At 40.2% G+C, this 21,135-nt stretch overlaps 1 non-coding gene across 1 annotated transcript; it reads right to left on the bottom strand.

Annotated features, from left to right (window-relative positions):
- Positions 1 to 4,499: 4,499 nt before the first annotated feature.
- Trnay-gua lies at positions 4,500 to 4,588 on the bottom strand. The gene is given in 2 exon segments: positions 4,500 to 4,535; positions 4,552 to 4,588. It is a non-coding gene; the product is annotated as a tRNA-Tyr (tRNA).
- Between the last annotated feature and the right edge of the window lie 16,547 nt (positions 4,589 to 21,135).

Raw genomic sequence — 21,135 nt, 5'->3', positions numbered from 1 at the left:
ACTAGATTCTTCTGTTTGCAGTTGAAGACCTTGACAGCCCAGCAGCATTGGTACTTGGATTGTTGTCAGCAACAGATCTTCAAGGCAACAGGGACTTGCTGACTGGTTATATAAAAGGGGTGATTTGAAGGTGAGGTAATGGATACTAGAGGATGTGCTTCAAGTAGCCTGTGACAGACAATGATGAAATAATTACCTTAAATTATCACCTAACCTACCTGCTCAAGGCCTTGTTTAAATTTGGCTTTTGTTTTGGTTTTGGTGCTAGGGATCAAACCAAGGACTCCACACAGGGAATACAAATGTTATACTACTGAATGACACACCTAGCCTTTCTGTTGAAAGTTTTAAAGAGAGAAAATGATAAGATAAAAGTTTAAAAAAAAAAGATTTAGTTTGTGTGACTATTGTATAACCAGCTGGTTTCTATACAGCCTCTTGAAGCCACAGAACTGAAGTAGCAAAGTAGTCTTGTAGTGGGATGGATGTAGAAAGATAAACAGGTTGAAGCAAGAGGGTTCTTAGGTGGGTGTTATGACACTAAGTGGGTAAGCATGAGACATGCAGAATTACTGTGGGGACGTGGAGCGTAAGTCAATTGCTGAAGAGCCAGCGAGAAGAAAACTTCCTTCTTCACTAAAGCTATTCCTTTCTGGATGACTATCTGTAATCACCTTGTTAAGTGCTATTAGCATAGTTACAGAAGCCAGTTTTGTCCTTGTGCATATGACCAACCACTTCGCTGCCTCAGATCTATACCTGAAAGTCCCTACTCAAGATATGCCAAAGCAAGTAATTACAAAGTCAATCTGAGGAAATGAAGCAAAATAATAGGAGATTTTACTTATTTACATAGTCCTAAATAAGGGAATATTTATGGTAATCCACGATAGTGGTGGAAAAAGGATGGCAGAAATAGAATTATAGATTGGCTCAGGTTCATTAATACAAATTGACATGGTGGGGATTTGGGATTGTGTGTGCCAGCTGAAATGAGTAATTCTGAGTTCTTTTTCATCAGGCTAAGACCTAGACTCAGCAAGGAAACAACTCCAGAATGGAGGAACATTGCACAGAAGGATAAGAGGGGGAAATGCTTGGAGCATACACAGGTCTGAGAATAGTTTGTAGTCTTTTCAGACAAGGTGGAAAACTTAGTATTTCATGTGATATCACATAGAGACTTCAGAAGGGTTTTGCTTACAAAACCCTTAGTGAGAAAAATTTATTCCTAGGTGAAATGATGCTCTGATACCACCAAATTAATATAGAGGTAAGATTTGAGAGGATTAGACTGCTTGCAAGTGATTTAACTGAATTCCAGAACAAAATTACAGAATATTTATAGGGTTACACAACTATTCAGTGTCTAAATAAAATATACACTATGAAGTACATCATCAGAACTTCTCAGACATATCTGAGAAGGAGGAAAATAAGGCCCGTAATGTAGAAAAAAATCATTTAAATGAAATTGAGAAAAAAAGTGACACTGAAGATGTAATGAACTACTACTGCTTGGCCATTTGAGCCCCACTTCTACTCCCCTCTTTTTGCTAGTTAATTGGAGATAAAAGTCTTGTAGATTGGACCACTTAGGTTCGCTTTTCACTGTGATCCTCAGACCTCAGTCTCCTGTGGGGCTAGGTTTTGTAGATATGAGCCACAGCTCCCAGACGTGGCAGGTTTTGCTTGCCACAAGAGGTCCTGTGATGAATGTTTCAATGATACTGAAGAATGGCTTATAGGAATCACTGTCACTCTGGTGTGTGAACAAGTCGTGGGCAGGTTGTACACTTTTCTACATCTTAGGATGCTCAGTGCACAACTCAATACCTGGAACAAGGTGGAAGACAATGAACACATGATGATTTGGTTTTGGAAGTGTATTCCTGAAATGTCAAAAGTAGAAGAAACATGTAGTTATGTTTTTTTGCATCAAAAGTTTCCACTATTGAACTTATCCATTTTCTATGGGTGCCCTTCCTTCAGCAACAGGGAAGCTGTGACGTACACACACTTTCAAAGTCAAGCACATCCAAGTTCAAATTCCTGGTTCTACCACTTACTGAGGGAATTGCACAAGATTCCTTAAGCTCTCTAAATCTCCCAGGGCTGTTAAAGGGATTAAATTACAGAATGCATAAAAAGCCCTTGAACTTGCCAGGCACAGAGTAAATGTTCAGTAAAGAGACATAGTTATTATAGAAGCAATTCCATAAGTGCTTCTTGCCTAAGCACAGGTTAAATCTGTCTGCTCTCCCTAAATGTTTGCCTTGCACTTATTTTTTTAAAATCCTATTTTTTTTTGAAACAGGATCTTATTACATTGCCCAAGTTGACAAGAAACTCCTTGGCTCTGGTTATCCTTCTGCCTCAGCTCTGAGCAGCTGGGAGTACAGTGGGAGGAGTGTACTCAAATCTCTAAAAATACTGGAAGTGCCTAGTTGCTGGTGGCTCACACCTGTAATCCTAGCTACCCGGGAAGCTGAGATCTGAGGATCATAGTTTAAAGTCAGCCTGGGAAGACAAATTCTAGAGACTCTTATTTCCAATTAACAAACAAACAAAAAAGCTGGAAGTGGAGGTATGGCTCAAATGGAAAAGTGCCAGCTTTGAGAGAAAAAGCCCAAGCAAAATCTGCAAGGTCCTGAGTTTAAGCCACAGTAAAAGCATAAAAAACAACCAAACAACAAAACTATTGGAAATTTTCAGATGAAACGTCTTACTATGCACAGTTTAACATACAGCAATGAAAAGATTAGGCTAAACTATATTTTAATTATTGTTGTATTCTTGAATGAGTTAAACATTCACATTCAGTTGTAAAAAAATAAAACAACACAGAGAACCCTGTGCACATTTTACCCAGCTTTCCCCTAACAGTGACATTTTACACAATGTCAATATTCCAACCAGGCTATCAACACTGCTACAGTGTAGATGCAGAACATTTACAGCCCTACCAGGGTCACACTTTCAGATCCCATTCACCTCCTTCAGGCCCCCTGTTTAGTCCCCACAACCACTCAATTCTTTCCTATCTCTCCATGGTTTGTCATCTCAGAGATGCTCTGCAAATGAGATCATTCAGATCATAAAGTTTGAAGATGGATGTTTTCTTTCAACATATTTCTTTGGGGACTCATCCTGGCTCTTGCATGGATTAGTAATTTGTTCTTTTTTAGTGCATGAGTATTACATAAAATGAATGTGGCAAATATTCTTCATAGTTCTTATTCAGCTGCATTCATTCATTCATTTTTGATAGTTCTGGGGCTTAAGCTCAGGGCCTGGGCCACTGTCTGTGAACTTTTGTGCCTAGCATTCTACCAGTTGAGCTCTACTTTTGGATTTTTGGGTAATTTACTACAGATAAGAGTCTCATGGACTTTTCTGTCCAGGGTAGTTTGAACTTCAGTCCTCATGTCTTAGCCTCCTGAGTAGCTAGGATTACAGGTGTGTGCCAACTTTGCCTAGCTTCTTTATCTATTTCTTTTCTTTGTGTGCTACTATTCTCATCTTTTCTTTTTCTCACTACTGGTGCTCTACCACCTAAGCCACATCTCCATGTCAGCTTTTTGCTGGTTAATTGGAGATAAGAGTTCTTCAATTTGTCCACCTAAGGGTGGTTTAGAACTGATATCCTCAGCTCTCAGTCTCCTGACTAACTGGGATTATAAATGGGAGCCACCAGCAGTGGGCCCATCCACTTCGTAAGAACATTTAGATTCTGCAGTGTTGAGCCGTAACCAATACTATTATCACTCATTTATAATCTTATTGGGGGCAGGGGCAGTTCTCAGGATTGAACTCAGGGCCTCAGGCTTGCAAACTTCTTTTTGCTTGAACTGGTCTCAAACTTCAGTCCTTGAATCTCTTCTTCCAAAGTAGCTAGGGTTACAGACTTGAGCCATTACACCTATCTTTATTTGCAGTCTTTGTGTGAACATAGTCTTCATTTTTGGGTTGGGGGAGGGGGAGTCAAATGCCCAGTAGTATAATTACTGGGTCAGATGATAGTTACATTTAGTTCTCTAAGAAAGTAGTTAGATTGTTTTATTTTCAGTGACTACCATTTTTCATTCTTGCCAGCAATATGTAAATGATTTAATTTATCTACATCCTAGCCAGTATTTCATGTTGCCACTATTCTTTTGTAACTGTTCCAATAGTTATGTAGTAGTATCTCATTGTAATTTTTAGTTTCCATTTCCCTGGTGGCTAATTATGTTGAACATATTTTCACGTATCTGTTTGCTACCTGCATATCTTCTTCAATTTGTCTGTTACTTAAATTCTAATTGCACAGTTTGCTTTTTTGTTTTGTTTACTAGCAAGTGTTCAGATCCTAGTCCTTTGTTTTTTTTAAATTTTTATTGTCAAACTGATGTACAGAGAGGTTACAGTTTCATATGTTAGGCATTGGATACATTTCTTGTACTGTTTGTTAGCTCCTCCCTCATTTCCCCCTCCCCCCTCCCAAAGAGAAGCCGAAGTCCTTCGAGCCGGAATCGAACCAACAACCTAAGGATGACCACAGCTAACCCACTACAGTCCTCCGCTCTACCAACTGAGCTATCAAAGGCTCCCCTAGTCCTTTGTTGAATATGCGGTTCAAAAATATCTTCCACACTGTGTAGTTTGCTTTTTCATTTTTTTAACATGATGCTTTGTAGGTCAAACCTCTCTAAATTTGATAAAGCCTGATCTATATTTCCTTTTAGGATGCATGCTTTTATCTTCAAATCCAGTTCTATGTTTAAGTCTTGGTCACTAAAACTTTTCTCATATATATTTATGCCTGCCTAGGCATAATCTTAATGCCCAAACAAGCATGATACTGAACAGCAGTGATAAGAGCAGATATCCTTGCCTAGTTTCTAGTCTCAGAAAGCATTCAGTCTTTTCCCACTAAGTAAAAAGTTAGTCATAAGATTTTGTTAGATGCTCTCTATCAGTCTTGGGAAATTCCTACTTGTAGTTTTCCAGATGCTTTATACATACATTAAGTCATGAGACTATTTTTTATTTTGCCTATTAATATGATGGATGATATTGATTTCCCAATACTGAATCAGCATTAAGTTCTATATTGTCCAAATATATAATGGTTTTTATATATTGCTGAGATCTACTAAGATTTTGTTAAGCATTTTTGTGTATATGGTCATGAAGAATATTAGTCTTTCGTTTTCTTGCTTTCCCTCTTACCCTCTCCTTCCTTCCCTATTTTTCTTTTCTTTTCTTCTCTCCTTCCCTCCCTCCCTCCCTCCCTCCCTCCCTCCCTCCCTCCCTCTCTCCCTCCCTCCCTCCCTCCCTCTCTCCCTCCCTCCCTCCCTCCCTCTCTTCCTTCTTCCCTTTCTCCTTATCCCTCTTTCTTTCTCTCTCTTACAGTACTATAGTTTGAACTCAGGGTCTTGCTCTTCCTAGGCAAGCATTCTACCACTTGAGTCACACCTGAGCACTTTATACTCTAGTTACTTTTCAGGTAGGGCAATGTGGGATTGCTGAAATTGCTTCACACAATCCTCCTACCTACAGCCTCCTGCAGAGCTTAGATGACATGTATGTACCACCATATCTTAGTTTATCTTATAAACTAAGATAGGGTTTTACTTTCTTTTTTTTTTTTTTTTTTTTTTTTGCCAGTCCTGGGCCTTGGACTCAGGGCCTGAGCACTGTCCCTGGCTTCTTCCCGCTCAAGGCTAGCACTCTGCCACTTGAGCCACAGCGCCGCTTCTGGCTGTTTTCTGTATATGTGGTGCTGGGGAATCGAACCTAGGGCCTCGTGTATCCGAGGCAGGCACTCTTGCCGCTAGGCCATATCCCCAGCCCCGGGTTTTACTTTCTTTTTACCTGGGTTGGCCTCAAACTTTGGTCCTCCTGATATCCATCTCCTAAATAGCTGGGATTAAACTTTGTTCATTCTGAAATTCAACTTTCATATCCTTTTCAGTGAAATAGTTGCTCTGATATAAGGCATTTCATCACTGATGCATAAAGAAGTATAGTCTAAGTTTGAATTAGAGGTATGAATATAAATTGGTATACATTGTAACTTGAAAGTTATTTCTTCACACATTCTACTAAGAGGGCTCAGAAGCAATAGCTAATTCACTGTTAATGCTATATGAATAGTGAGGTGTCTATTAATATGAGTTGGTCCTTGTTTCTAGCCCTTTTACTCATATTACAGAGTGCCTAGTCAATAGTTCTAGGTACTGTTTTCAAATTAAAGGAGCCAGAAATTCTTGAAGAAAAGGTTTATCCAAGTATGTAGCGCATGTGCAAGATGAGCCTGGGGTACTCACCCAGAAATCCAGAATGCTTAAAAAATTGGAGCCCCATGAAGGTGTTACAAGTCACAGATGGCACAATTTGATGTCATCTATGTCTAAATCTGTAAGTCAATGAAAAAAACATGAAACAACTTTAATGGTGCATTTCCAAACCAGCATTTGGAAAACTGGTAAATAAAGGACAAAGCACTTATCTTGTTTCTTATAAGACCCATGTCTGAAATTCCTATAGAGTCAATAGAGGAAAATTTCCTTATAGAATCGTGAGGATAATTAATGAAGAAGTGATAACAGAGTCCGAATGAAAGCCTGAATTGTACTTACATACGATCACAAGTCATCACAAACTTATAAACAGATGTGGCTCATCTCATGAAGGTAGATCCTTGATGGTCTGCTTGGAAAAGTGGGGTGTATGACCTCAAAGTCTCCTCTAGATGATCCTAAAAGACTCCAGGCTTCTGGAAAGACAGAATCTGCCATGTTAGAGCATGGGGACTCAGGCAAACAGTGAGTACCAAGCATTGTAAGGAAACAGTACCAGACTTGCAAATAGACATGACCACTTCCTGGGCCCCTGAAACTAAAGTAACTGGTTCTAGAATATTGTGTCAACCAGAGAGCTAAGGAGAGTAGAAAGAGCACAGGATTTGTCCTGAGTTTGGTTTTGAATTAGTCTCTGACTCAAGTTTGTGCCTTGTTTGATCATTCAAGGTCTACAAAGAGCCTCAAGTTTCATGTATGCCAACCAGAGCCAATGCTCAGTGAAGACACATGAGAGCAGGAATGGGACCAATCCGGAGGGCTTCATTTAGAAGATAGGTCTTATCAGAGACTTGAAAAAAATGCAAAGCCTTTTCACCCTGAAAGCAAAGAGGTTCCATGGTTATCCCAGAAGCCACCCAGTCGTCATCCATCCAGCACCCTCAAGAAAGCCACCATCCCATGTGGGCTCAGTCTCCTTGGCTCCCACTTTAGGCCTTCTGGGAGAGTTGACATTAACTAACAAAGGGAACCTTTGAAAAGCATAGGAGCCCAGAAAGAAAAACACAGGCTGGACTCTTGGTGTTCCTGCTTAGCTGTTGTGTAAGAGTTGTAGGGGAAGAGGAGTGGCCCGGGTAGGGTGGCGCACAGTGGCTGCAGTCAGTCCCTGGATGCAGAGCAACCAACTCTGCTGACAGGTCAGGCTTCTCTCGCTGATGTTCCCTGAGACTAGACAAAAGAGGAATAGAAAGCAGGAAAAGGGCGGAGGCTTCAAGAAAAAATTAATTAACACTATCTATTTTTCTTTCTAAAAGTAATCTCTTAATCCTAAGAACTGGGACACGTGTGTAGCCTTTGTTCTTCAACCAAAAAGGCAGGGGCAGGAGGAACCCTTGGTGTTTGAGTCTCAGCTATTAGATTTCCTTCTCTCAATGGCTCTTTGTATGGCAATCTCCAAGTGAAATAGACCTTCTGACCAAACTACAGCAACTATGGTCAAGGTGATCTGTCCCTAGGAAAGATTTGATGTGGAACAATTAAGAACTGTTGGAGCATTGACATATCATGTCTGGAATCACAAAGGCGGGGAGTGGGGGGGGGCTGGTGGAGAGGGCTACATTTTTTTCTCAACTGCATCCAAAGAGCCTCTTATCCTATCAATTGATTTTTCTGCATATCTTGTCATCCATGAAGCTTCCCTTTGTTTCCACCCAGCCACCATCTTACTGACTGACTGGAAAACAAACAAAGAAAAATCTTCAGATCATAGCATCTTGGTGAGATTAATATGAGCCTGTCCCTTATAGTTTTGTGTGTTTGGTTTTGTTTGGTTTTATTTAGTGTTCACATGGCTACCAGAAACAACCCACAGGCATCATCTGATGAGAAAGCAACAGTGTATTCAAATACTGGAAACGCCAATGGATTTCATGATCTATCATAATATATTCCTAGAGGATTCTCAAGCATGTTCTTTGTGGTATTTAATTTTTCTTTTTTAGAATAAATATCCCTGTTCTTTACTCTGTCAGCCAAGATTACCCCCATTCTGTTTGGTAACTGCATCTCTACTCCATTTGTATGGTTGTTATGACATGTTTTTATCTGAACCAAGGAGGGCCAACAAATAGCTTATTCTCCAACATTATTAAGTGTGAGGTTCAAATAATCTAAGCAAGTTTCTCTCTTACAAATGGTGCTGTATGCTATAAAAACTAAAGAGCTATATTTTTTTGAGCTTATGATAAAAGCCAACTTACGGAAGGGAGTAGGCAGGATGGAGAGAGAAGGCAACACAGAGAGAAGGTGAACAGGTATGCGTCCCTTGTTACTGATTGTAAGTCAGCATTGGCTAGAGTAGGGAGTCACTCATTGGCGTTCAGGGAGCTCAGTGTAAACATATGGGTAGTGATAGCAGTACAAACCTGAGTCTGTGTAATGCTGTGGAGTGTGAGGGTAGATAGATGCCTTAAATGCAAAGGATTGCTGTCTTGGGAGGGAGAGAAGAAGAAATGAAGAATAGTGAATGAGGATGAACGAATGTACTAACTGAGTCAGTGAGTACAGAAGGTAAAATCGCATGAGTCAAGAAAGAAATCTTTAACCTCGGAGCTGATCTCATCAGGAAAGTTAGAAAAAGGAGGAAAATGGAGCCTTGACTTTACATTTCAGCAGCGACTAATGGAGCCAAGTCTAACGTCCAATTTTCTGATCAAATCTCTTTTTTTTTTGGTAGGTCATGGGGCTTGAACTCAGGGACTGGGCACTGTCCCTGAGCTCTTTTGCTCAAGACTAGAGCTCTACCACTTTGTGCCATAGTGCCACTTCCGGTTTTCTCGTAATTAATTGGAGATAAGAGCCTCATGGCCTTTCCTGCCCTGACTGACTTTGAACCTCAATCCTCAGATGTCAGTCTCCTGAGTAACAGGCATAATAAGCCTCTGGTACACAGCTTGCAAATCTTTTCTTATGATAGATGAAGACAATGAGAGTTTGAGAGGTGAAGTGACATGTCCAAGAACACTTAAGATATTTCCATTAAAACCCATTCTAGCACCACCAAAACACAGCCAAATATTCCTCTTAGTCCATCCATCACTTCCTACCATATTCAGAGAAGTACCAGGCTCTAAAGAAGCATTCTATTTCACTTGTGTTCCTTTCAACTCCTTAGTAATCTAGAGAGGGCACTAACGAAGTATCACAAGCAGTGTACAACACTTGGAAAATAGAAATATTTCCATTAGAAGAATCTGAGAAATTATTTATTTGTCAATGTAAGGCAGGATTTAGTTTGAGCTCAAAGGATCAGGACAAAAATAAAGGTGTAATTATTATTATAATGACTATCATTTATTAATCTGCAACTTTGTACAAACATTACCCCACCTTCAAGTGGCTTTTCTGTTGTAAGGGAGTAAGTTAGGGGTGAGTGTGGGGATGGAAAGAAGCGAGGTAACTGGTATGTAAGGGATAAAGGTCAGGAGCTAAGCTGGGGGAAAATGCATGGACCTATGCCATGGTAGAAAGTTGTCAGTAGTTTGATAGAACATTTTACATTAGGTCACAAACTATTCACATCAGGAAAGACTTGAAGCACAATGGAGACCACATTCCTAATGTTCCTTTCTAGGAATTACAGATATGAAAAGTTAGGTAAAGTGAATACCAGTGGTAGAACTAACTCCTTTGAACAACAAACATACAGTTTAACAAAATGAATGGCAGGAATCCAGAACTTATGTTGGGGGCGGAGGATGTTGAGGTCTAGGGGAGGAGAGCAGATGGATGGAGAGAAGAAGGGTGGGTGGGTGCAATTCTAATAGTCAATGTACATATGCAAAAATGGAACCAGAAAATGGCAGGGGAGGAGAGAATGTTGAAGAGGGTGACAATGATCAAAATACATTGTACTCACAAAATAACACATTGAATTACATGTTTTATTCAACTATTTAAGGATAGTAATCATAATAACATAAGCCATCCCAGGTGCTGATGGTTCATGCCTATGATCCTAGCTACTCAAGAAGCTGAGATCTGAGAATCATGGTTCAAAGCCAGCTCAAGAAGATAAATCCATGAGCCTCTTATCTTCAATTAACCACCTGAGAACCAGAAGTAGAGCTGTGGCTCAAAGAGGTAAAGTGCTAACCTTGAGCCAAAGAACTCAGGGATAGCACCTAGACTTTGATTTCAAGCTCCACAGCTGACAAAGAAAAAGAAAAACAAGATAAGCAACTGCCTAAGATCACACAGCTTACCAGAAGTCAGAACTTGGACTAAAACCTGGGTCTTTTTACACTTACTTAGTTGTGGTAAAAAAAAAAAAAATGCTACACATGGGTGCTGGAGACAGCAGCAGATTGAAAAAGACAAAAGAAGAAGAACAAAAGAGGAAGAGACCAATGGGATGTAATCAAAAGAACCAGAAGATATAATAAAAGAAAATATAGGGCTGGAGATATGGCCTACTGGCAAGAGTGCTTGCCTCATATACATGAGGCCCTGGGTTCAATTCCCCAGCACCACATATACAGAAAATGGCCAGAAGCGGCGCTGTGGCTCAAGTGGCAGAGTGCTAGCCTTGAGCAAAAAGAAGCCAGGGACAGTGCTCAGGCCCTGAGTCCAAGCCCCAGGACTGGCAAAGAAAAAAAAAAAAAAAGAAAATATAATGAAAGGAATAGCCCCATAGCATCATGTGACCATTTCCACAATCCATCAACCCTACTCCAATGAAAAAGATACAAGAGAACTCAGTTGTGCGGAGTAGTCTTTTAATCTCCACATTAGGATCTACTCCAAATCAAATTGGCTCACAGGAGTGGTGGAGAGTTTGTATTCATATTATACTGATGCACTGTAAGGTCATCACTCCAGAAATGAGAATCCAGATGAATGCAAAAGAAAGTAAAAGATGCCTATTATGTGTCCTATCATGTGATAATTTCCTATTTAAGTCTTGTAACACCATCCATTCCATAATCATTTATGTATGACCTACTAGGTTCCAGGCATTGTGTTGAGTCTTGGAGATTTACAATTAAGCAAACTAGGCATGATATTTAGAGATCCCTATGGAGATTCTTGATCCATGGGTAGCAAGATCATGAGCCAAAAATTTACGTAATGAATTGATTCATTGATTAATCATAATAATGTTGAGGGCTACTGAGGAGAAATACTCCTCTCCTAAATGCCTCCTGAGAAGTCAAAACTGCAGACCTTATGATCATGGCAGGGAGGGGAATTGATAACATCAGAAAGGTAAGTCTTTAGCTGACAGCTTTGATAAAAGCAATGTGTAAATTTCTTGGAAGGACGCAGGCTCTTCCTTTTAAAGTGACATGAATATAGATGTAATCTAGGCTTTCATAAATACATCATTACTGAAGATGAGCTCAAAACCCACAATTACCAAACAAGCTAGTCATCAGAGTAAAAGAATCATATCTAGCTAACAATAGAATTGGGTTTTTGTGACTTCAGTAACACAACACAGGTTGTTTGACATGACTAAAACCAAAATAAATAAATAAATAAATAAAAGGAAAAAAAGAAAAGAAAACTGGAAAAAAGGAGACACAACAGATACTTTACTGGGAAAGAAGTTAGTTGAATCTTTAGGAGTAAGAAATATCACCATCAAGATTAAGATGATTTAAGTGAATTAGAAGATGCTGACGAGAATTAGTTACCTAGAAGAGTGACAAAGAAAATTACACCAGAAAGATAAGAAATAGCGGCCAATCGGTGTGTAGAATAGACAAAGAATGTAAAATTATGTCTGTTGTGGTTTTAAAATGAAAGAATGGAGAAAGTTTCCTAGAATGGATAAAGAGACCACCAGATCCAAAGAGCACACTGAATATTTGGTATGATAAAGAAACAATAAAAAAAAACTAACCAAGCTCTAGTGGCTCATACCTGCAGTTTTACCTTTTCAGGAAATATCTAAGGATTTTGGTTTGAAGCCAGAACTGAGAAGAATTGTGCATAAAACTCTTATTTCCAATTAACCAGCAAAAATTTAGCTCCAGTGTACTAGAACACCAGGCATGAGCCAAAAAGCCAAGCAAGAGCATGAAGTCATATGTTCAAGCCCATATGCTAGTATTAAAACGAAAAAGTGAGGGTGCTGGGAATGTGGCCTAGTGGTAAAGTGCTCGCCTTGTATATATGAAGCCCTAGGTTCGATTCCTCAGCACCACATATATGGAAAAGGCTGGAAGTGGGGTTGTGGCTCATGTGGCAGAGTGCTAGCCTTGAGCAAAGAGAAGCCAGGGACAGTGCTCAAGCCTTGAGTTCAAGCCCCAGAACTGACAAAAAAAAAAAAAAAAAAGAAAAAGTGAGATAGAAAGGAAGGCTGAGAGAGGGGAAGGAAGAAAGGAAGAAGTCAGGACAATCTTTCCATTTAAACTATGATGAAACAGGGAGGAGAGAAGGTGGGATAAAAATGAGGGAGGAGGTAACAAGTTTGACAAGAAACATACTCACTGCCTTATGTATGTAACTCTAACCCCTCTGTATGTCACCTGGACAATAAAATTAAATTTAAAAAACTATGATGAGACAAGGAAGGTAAAATTAAGGAATTTCCATGTAAATGAAAACTGAGAGGTAGCAGAAATGAAACAGAAGAAAACTGAGAAGTGACAGACCTGCTAAGTTATGTACAAAAAGCTCACTGAATTAAAAAATGCATCTGAAGGAATGTTAAGCAGGGAATTTGACAAGTATGTAGGTAACAATACCAGATATTGACTGTATAAAACAGGAAAATAATAATGGTTCATTAGACAGTGTAGAAACAATGAAAATACAATATGGGCAAGTTACTTCTATACTATGAAAAGTCAACTAGAATATTACATAAGTTCTGACTGGAATTACAGTATGTAATTTCAAGTCATAGAGTGATAAGAAAGGAATAACAAATGAGGTAGACGATGAAGAAACCAATCTAATAAAAGGTAGGAAGAATTAGCTTGAGCTTTGGGCACATGAGGAACTGAAGGGACTGGAGGCTGGAGACAGTGGCTAGAGCCAGGTCTTTTCAAGCATCTTAAAAGTTCTGACTTTAAAGGCTAGATGTGATGGTATACTCCTGTAATCCCAGTACTCGGGAGGTAGAGATTTGGAGAGTTGCTATTCAAGGCTAGGGCAAACAGTTCCTGAGATTACCATCTCGGCCAGGAGTGATGTTGAACACCAGTCATCTAGTAATTTGGGATGTATAAGTAAGAGGATCATGATACAGGCCAGTCCAGGAGGATAATAATAATAATAACAATAATAGCAAAATGTGCTGGGGATATGGATTAAGTGATAGAGTGCTTGAAGCCCCAAGTTCAAAGCCCAATACTTGTTCCCTACCAAAAATTCTGATTTTGAAAGGTAGTTATTCTTTATAAAAAGTCTGAGAAACTGAATCTCAGAAGTGACTTAAATTGTTTAGGTTTATATGGCTGAATCAGAAACAGTTCCATGCCCTTTCCATCTTCACTCTGTCACGTGTGCCATCTGGATTGGAGCATTGCACTCTGGCAACTTAGGGAGCTGACCAAAGCCAGGCATATACATCTTCTAGTACCTGAGATGCAGGTAAGCATGAAGGTCATCCAGAAGAACAGTGTGACAGAAACTACAAAGACTGGATGGGCCACAAGCCAAACTCTTCCACAGTATGGGAAGGGAGCAATAGGTGAGGTGACCCAGGGGACAGTGCCTGTCAGCAATTAGACAGGGCAGTAATAAGCTTAGGGACAAACCTCACAGGCAAAGGCACTGGCTTACATTCAGCAAGAATGCTTAACTTCTCCCTGACCCTTGTGGAATCCTCTTAGCCACTTGTAGGAACAACACTTTCCAAGTTCTGGAACATTCTGTGTTTGTTCACACCCAGTCACACCAGTGAGGATCACCTCTCTTTATTCCCTTATGCAAGGCAGAAACCAAGGAGTCATCCTAAACATTCTCTTTTGCCTCCATGTCCAATCCATCACAAAATCCTGTTAAGTCTCTGGAATCCTTCCATTTCTCTCTAACTCCACCCTCACCATCCCAGTCCTAGGTTCCAACCACTCCTGACTGGTGTACTGCCCTGAGAGCATCCTGCCTGGCTTTTCCGCTGCCTCTTTGTTCCCTCAGATCTGACCTCCACCTGCTTCATCGACATACACATATTTCCTTCAAATGCAACTCAGTCTGCTTATTCTCTATATTGGACTCATGATCCCTATCCTGAAACTCTTCAGCAGGGGAGCCCACCAGGAAGGAAGGAAGGAAGGAAGGAAGGAAGGAAGGAAGGAAGGAAGGAAGGAAGGAAGGAAGGAAGGAAGGAAGGAAGGAAGGAAGGAAGGAAGGAAGGAAGGAAGGACAGACTGTGGCTTGCTGTGTCATGGACTTGGCTTAGCCCTAGCATCAGGCATATTGAGGGTGGGTTTGGAGAGGACACAACCTTTACAAAGGGCAGCTTTCCCCTTCAGGGCAACATTTTTGCTCTTGAACAGCTAAGACCATCTCTTCAGCATGCAGAAATAATTTGCCCACCCTACCCCTAGCCATTTTGACATAAATCCTCATGGATAAACATTTTTAGTGTGAAGAGCAAAAATAAGACTGAAGGGACATGTTTCAACAAGGCAGTGGAATGTGGGGAAAGGAGAACTGTCACTATTTTCAACCACTGAAAAGACCCTATGATGGGGAGTTCAGACTCACTTCACATCACAACTGGTTTTAGGAGTCTGGGACCTTAGACATAATCTATTTTAGTGTTTAATTTCATGTATAAAGAAACCCAGGCTCCAAGAGAGTTTGGCTCAAGGTCCCTCAAGGTTAGTAGCAACAATAATGCTAGACCTTCAGAACTCTTTCCAGTAACTCTTTCTACGTAGGAGGAAGGAAGGAAAGGAAGGAAAGAAGGAAGGGTATGAAAGGTTAAATTCAACTCCCTCTCTGCAATGGGGTGATGCAGGAAAAAGTGTTTCACTAGATAACAATGCCTTAGACTAACCAGTGCCTAGAATTGAGAGACTGTGAACCACGTGTTCATTTTAAGTCACCCAGTACCAGGTGTTCCGTTATAGCAGCACAAAATAAACTCTCACAAGGCCTTTATTAATTGAGCTGTACCAATAATAAGGTAAATAACAAGAGGCTGAAATGTAAAGCAAAGCTTTCCTGAGTCACTCAGTGTGACATAAAAAATGGAGCTCAGTGTACCTTCAAATATGCTGGTGGAGAGTTCTTACAAAAAAAAAAAATCTCAGGATCTTATTTATGACCTTTGGATGTGCACATGCAAAAAAACAAACCAGCAATGAATAGAGCCTTACAAAGACCAGAACATGCCTCAACTTAATTCTTGTTGAACTGAGGTGACTTCATTCTCTTTGCCTGCCAAAGTGTAGAATGAATGCTCCAGAGTGAGAAAATATCAGTCAGAGCCTCTATAATATTATATACACAATATTTAGCAGCTAGTAAACATCACCTGGATATATGATAAACAACCAAGAAAAAAAGCAGATGAAAATATACACATAGGAATCGTCAGATGCCAACTGTAATATAAGTACAGTGATACTCAAGAAAATAGATGAGGCTGAAATAGGATATACACAGAATTTTTCGTGTGAGTGTGTGCCAGTTCTGGGGCTTGAACTAAGGGCCTGAGTGCTGTTGCTGAGCTTTTCTGCTCAAGGCTAGCAGAGTAAAATTTGTGCCACAGATATACTTCCAGTTTTTTGGTAGTTAATTGAAGATGAGATTCTCATGGACTTTCCTGCCCAGGCTGGCTTTGAACTGTGATCCTCAGTTTTCAACCTCCTTAGTAGCTAAAATTACAGACATGAGCTACTGGCACCCAGCCACAGGTAGAGTTTTTTTTTTTTTAAAGCTAAATATAATACTACAACTGAAAATTTTAACAATAGAACTTAATCAAGAGCAAAGTGGACAGAATTGAAGATTAGTGAACTGGATAAAAGGTCTAAGTAGAAACAGACAATAGAATGAAGCTCAGATATGAAAAAGGATGAGGATGTACAGAAAAGAGCATAGCAGACAAATTAAAGGTGGTAGAAAATGTTAATATCTGTGTAATTGGTATTTCCACAAAGATGAAACAAATGGACAGAAACCAGTTTTTTAGCTATAATGGCCAAGAATGTTTTAAGCTGTCATAAGCAATTAAAATATAGATGATAGATTAAATAAGGAAAAGGAAACTCAAGAAGCATAAGTACAAAGAAAACCATAGTAACACACATCTAAGTAAATCTCTTCAGAAGCTCAATGTGAAGACTGACGGCTGACTTTTCCACCCATTCAACAGCAGCCTGAAGAAAATGACAGAATAGAAGGTACCTTTGAAACATCAGAGGGAGAGGGAGAGAGAGAGAAAGAAAGAGAGAGAGAGAAGAAAAGAAAGAAGGAAGGGAGGGAGGGAGGAAGGGATGGATGGGGGAGAAAGGAAGGGAGGGAGCGAAACGGAAACAAGCAAGAAAGAAGGCATCATTTTTGTGTGTTCTGGTTCTGGGGCCTGAACTCAGGGCCTGGGTGCTGTCCCTGAGCTTTTTTGCTCAAGGCTAGCATCCTACCACTTGAGCCATAGCTCCACTTCCAGCTTTTTTAGTGGTTAATTGGAGATAAGAGTTTCACAAGCTTTTCTGCCTAGACTGGCTTCGAACCACAATCCTCAGCCTCCTAAATAGCTAAGATTTAAAGACGTGAGCCACAGATTTCTGGCCAGAAGGCATCTTTAAAGTCCCAGAAGAAAAATTACTGTCAACTTGTAGTTACTTACAAAGTAACAATGGTTCTCAGCCATGAAGGTGAAATAACAGTGTCATAAACAAACAAAAACTGAGCAATTTTGTTGCCAAGGAACCTTCACTGAAACAAATTCTAAAGGAAGCCCTAAGAGCAGAAAGAAAGTGACTTTGGAGAGAAATGACATAAATAGAAGTTATATGCCTAATACCATAAACCAGAAGGGTAGGACTGGAGTTAATGGAATCTTATTCTAAGATCCTAGCATTATGTTGGGAGAGGCCACAAATCCCAATTTTATATTAGGTTCTAGTACATCCATGTTATTTATTTACTTTTACTATCTTTAGTTGTATAAAGAGGTTTGAGGTCAGCACATCTATTGATGAGTAGAATGCATCATTGTCTTCCATCTGTCTAGGTGGGGTTGGGACAAAACTCATATTATAATCCTAAGAATAATCAGAAGAATCATAAGCACTAACAAGCTAGCACTGAGGCTTGTGCTTGTGAATTCAGGCCTAGCTACTTGGAAAAATGAAGATTGGGAAGATCATAATACAAGGCAATCTGGGGCAAAAGTCCTGCCTCCCCCCCCCAAAAAAAGCCAGACACTAAAAGCTTGTCACTCCCACTATCTAAGACGCCAAAATAGGAGGATCAAGGTCCAGGCTGGCCTGGGTATAAATGAGAAATTCTATGAAAAAAAATAACAAATACCAAGAGGACTAGGAGTATGGCTCAAAAAGCACCTGCCTAGCAAGTGCAAGGCCTTGAGTTCAAACCTCACTGTGTGTGTGTGTGTGTATGTGTGTGTGTGTGTGTGTGTGTGTGTGTGTGTGTGATTAGAAGATTAAAATAAGAAAGCCAAAGCTGATCTCAAGGGCTCATACTTAGAATCCTAGCAACTCAGGGGGCTGATACTTGTAGTATTGAAGTTCGAAACCAGCCCATGAAGAAAAGTCTTCCAGACTTCATCTCCAATGAATCAATTAAATTCTGGACTAGAAGGCTGGCTGAAGTGGTAGAGAACCAAGTATGAGTAAGAAAGCTAACGGAGAGCATAAAACCCTGAGTTCAAGGCCCACTACCGGCACACACACAAAAAGGCACCAACGTAAAGAAAAAATAAACACAAATTAGGTAGAGAAAATAAAAAATAAGTAGTATGGTAGTAAATCAAAGTGCTCATCATACCAACTACAATGATTAGTCTACCCAAGTAGAAAATATTATAAGGCTATATTAAAGAAACCAAAATTATATGCTCCTAAAAAGAACATAGAATTTCAAGTGGAGGTTGTACTGATATATGTCTATCAGTAATTGATAGAAAAAACAGACAAAAAGAGCAGGATGTGGTAGAACATAATCCTGACATAATCCCAGTTACTCAAGAGGAGGTGATTGGGAGGATCCTAGTTCAAGGCCAGCATGGGAGCTAGCAGAAATAAAAGAAAGCTTAGCAAGACTGTAGCTCAAAAGAATTAGATGCATGTGGAGTATTTCTGAAATCCCAGCTTCTTGGGAAGCATAGGGTAGGAAGATTGTGGTTTAAGCTGGATCCTGGACAGAAACACAAGACTCTAAAGGAAACATAACTAAAGGAAGCAATGAAAAAGGGGTATGGCTCAAGTGGTAGTGTGCCTGCCTAGCAAGCTCAAGATTCTGACTTCAAAACCCCAGCACCATCAAAAAAGAAAAGAAGGTAGGAAGGAAAAAGAAAGGAAGGATGGAAGAAAGAAAAGAAAAGGAAAGGAAAGAAAAGAAAGAAAGAAAGAAAGAAAGAAAGAAAGAAAGAAAGAAAGAAAGAAAGAAAGAAAGGAAGGAAGGAAGGAAGGAAGGAAGGAAGGAAGGAAGGAAGGAAGGAAGAGAATAGACAATAATTAGTAAGGATAGAGAAGATTTGAATGGCATGGCCAATAAAAAAATGTTGACCTAGTTGACTCACCCTCCAAGACACTACGCATCTAAACCAATTGCCCAGAGCCAGGTACTAGACAACCAGTGACAACTCTACATTCAGATCCAAACAGGTCAGATTGTCTTTATTTCCTATGCCCAGAAAACACACTAATGCCTCTTGCCACAGTCCCAGGCTGCTTGTGGCTGACCCAGTACTGCCTGGTGGTCCCACAGGATGATCTGGACATTCTGGCTCCTCTGGCTCCCATCTTTGAGCACTTATTGGCCAGAGAAGTCAAAGGAAGCCAAGTCTTCCAAGTTATTTTAAACCAACCAGCTGTGCTGGGGTGTGGAACAGTACTAGCAAGGTTTAATTAGATTAAATTGAGTGTGGCTCTGATGTTTTAAATCGTCTTACTATGTCAGGCAGGCACCCACTTTGACTAGACTCCTGCTAGGCTCCACCTCATAACACTTGCGGAGGGCAGATCTTTATTTTGAGAAGTGTGCTGTTCAGTATGTCTGTGGCTATATTGCTTCTCAGTGAAAATAAACCCAATGAGGAGGCCCTATCCTGTTACAATGGTGGCAATGCCAACACGGTCCCTGTGGGCAGCCCAGTATGGTGGTGAAGTACCCAGGCTCTCTGGCTGGCTGTAGTTTAGCTTCTAGCCCTGTCAGTTATTAGCTGTGTGGCGTGTGTGTGTGTGTGTGTGTGTGTGTGTGTGTGTGTGTGTGTGTGTCTGTATGCCAGTCCTGGGGCTTGAACTCAGGGCTGGGGCACTGTCCTTGAGTTTTATTGCTCATAGTGCTCTAGTACTTGAGCTACAGTTCCATTTATGGCTTTTTTTTTTTTTTTTTTTGGTGGTGGTTAATTGTAGATAAGAGCCTCGAGAACTTTCCTGCCTGGGCTGGTTTTGAACTGTGATCCTCAGATCTCAGCCTCTTGAGTAGATAGGATTATAGGCATGAGCCGCCTAGGCCTGGCTTGCGGTGTGACTTTGAATACATAAATTTACCTTTCTTAACAAGGTATCCCTCCTGTCAAGTGGGAATTATGAAAATATTTAGTTCACTGGCTTGTATTAAGAATTAAATAAAGAACTGTAAAAGGCTTTCAAATATTTCTTCCTTCGGGTGAGGTCAAATGCAAATTAAGAGTTTTTTTTTTCTTAAAGCAAGCACTGGAGGCTGGGGATATGGCCTAGTGGTAGAGTGCTTGCCTCACATACATGAAGCCCTGGGTTTGATTCCTCAGCACCACATATATGGAAAAAGCTGGAAATGGCACTGTGGCTCAAGTGGTAGAGTGCTAGCCTTGAGCAAAAAGAAGCCAGGGACAGTGCTCAGGCCCCCAAGTTCAGTCCCCAGGACTGGCAAAAAAAAAAAAAAAAAGAAAAAGAAAAAGCAAGCACTGGTGGCTCACATAAAAAACCCTAGTGATTCCAGAAGCTGAGATCTGAAACATGAGGTACAAAGCTAGTCCAGGCAGAAAAGTTTGTGAGATTCTTATCACCAGTTAACCACCAAAAAGCTAAAGTGGAGGTGTGGCTGAAATGGTAGAGTGTCAACCTTGAGGAAAAAAGACTAGTGAGAATATAAGGTCCTGAGTTCAAGCCCCAGTACTCTGTCTCTCTGTCTCTCTGTCTTTCTGTCTCTCTCTCTCACACACACACACGCACATGCACACGCACGCGCACTTTTTAACTTTATTCCTGGGGAGGACACCACAGAGCATCACACAGGACTGTCAGGGGCAGTGCCAGGTCAGTCATGAATAGCCTCTGACTGTGGCAGGAGACTTCATTATGGTCCATGGGAAGAAGCAGGTTCAGCAAGCTGAGCAGGCTTAGTGTTGGCTTGTATGGATAATTTCATTGGCTCTGGGTCTCTGGCTGTCGGTGATTTTCTAGTACCTAGTTCTGAGGCAATGGGTATAGTAGCATGGGTTTAAGAATTATATGGATAATTAACTGTGAGTTGCTCTGGGGAAATTTAAAGGTTAACCATAAAGTTATATATATATATATTTATATATATACATATATAAAATATGTCTGTCTGTATAATTAAGTCATATTCAATTACAAATTCATATAATTATCATATACTACATATGTAGTATATATAGTAAAATTAAATTAAATATAGTTAAATTATCCATTTG

The sequence above is a fragment of the Perognathus longimembris genome, chromosome 3 (assembly GCF_023159225.1).
Source record: "Perognathus longimembris pacificus isolate PPM17 chromosome 3, ASM2315922v1, whole genome shotgun sequence".
NCBI lineage: Eukaryota > Metazoa > Chordata > Mammalia > Rodentia > Heteromyidae > Perognathus > Perognathus longimembris.
This window is presented reverse-complemented; position numbering and strand designations above follow the sequence as displayed.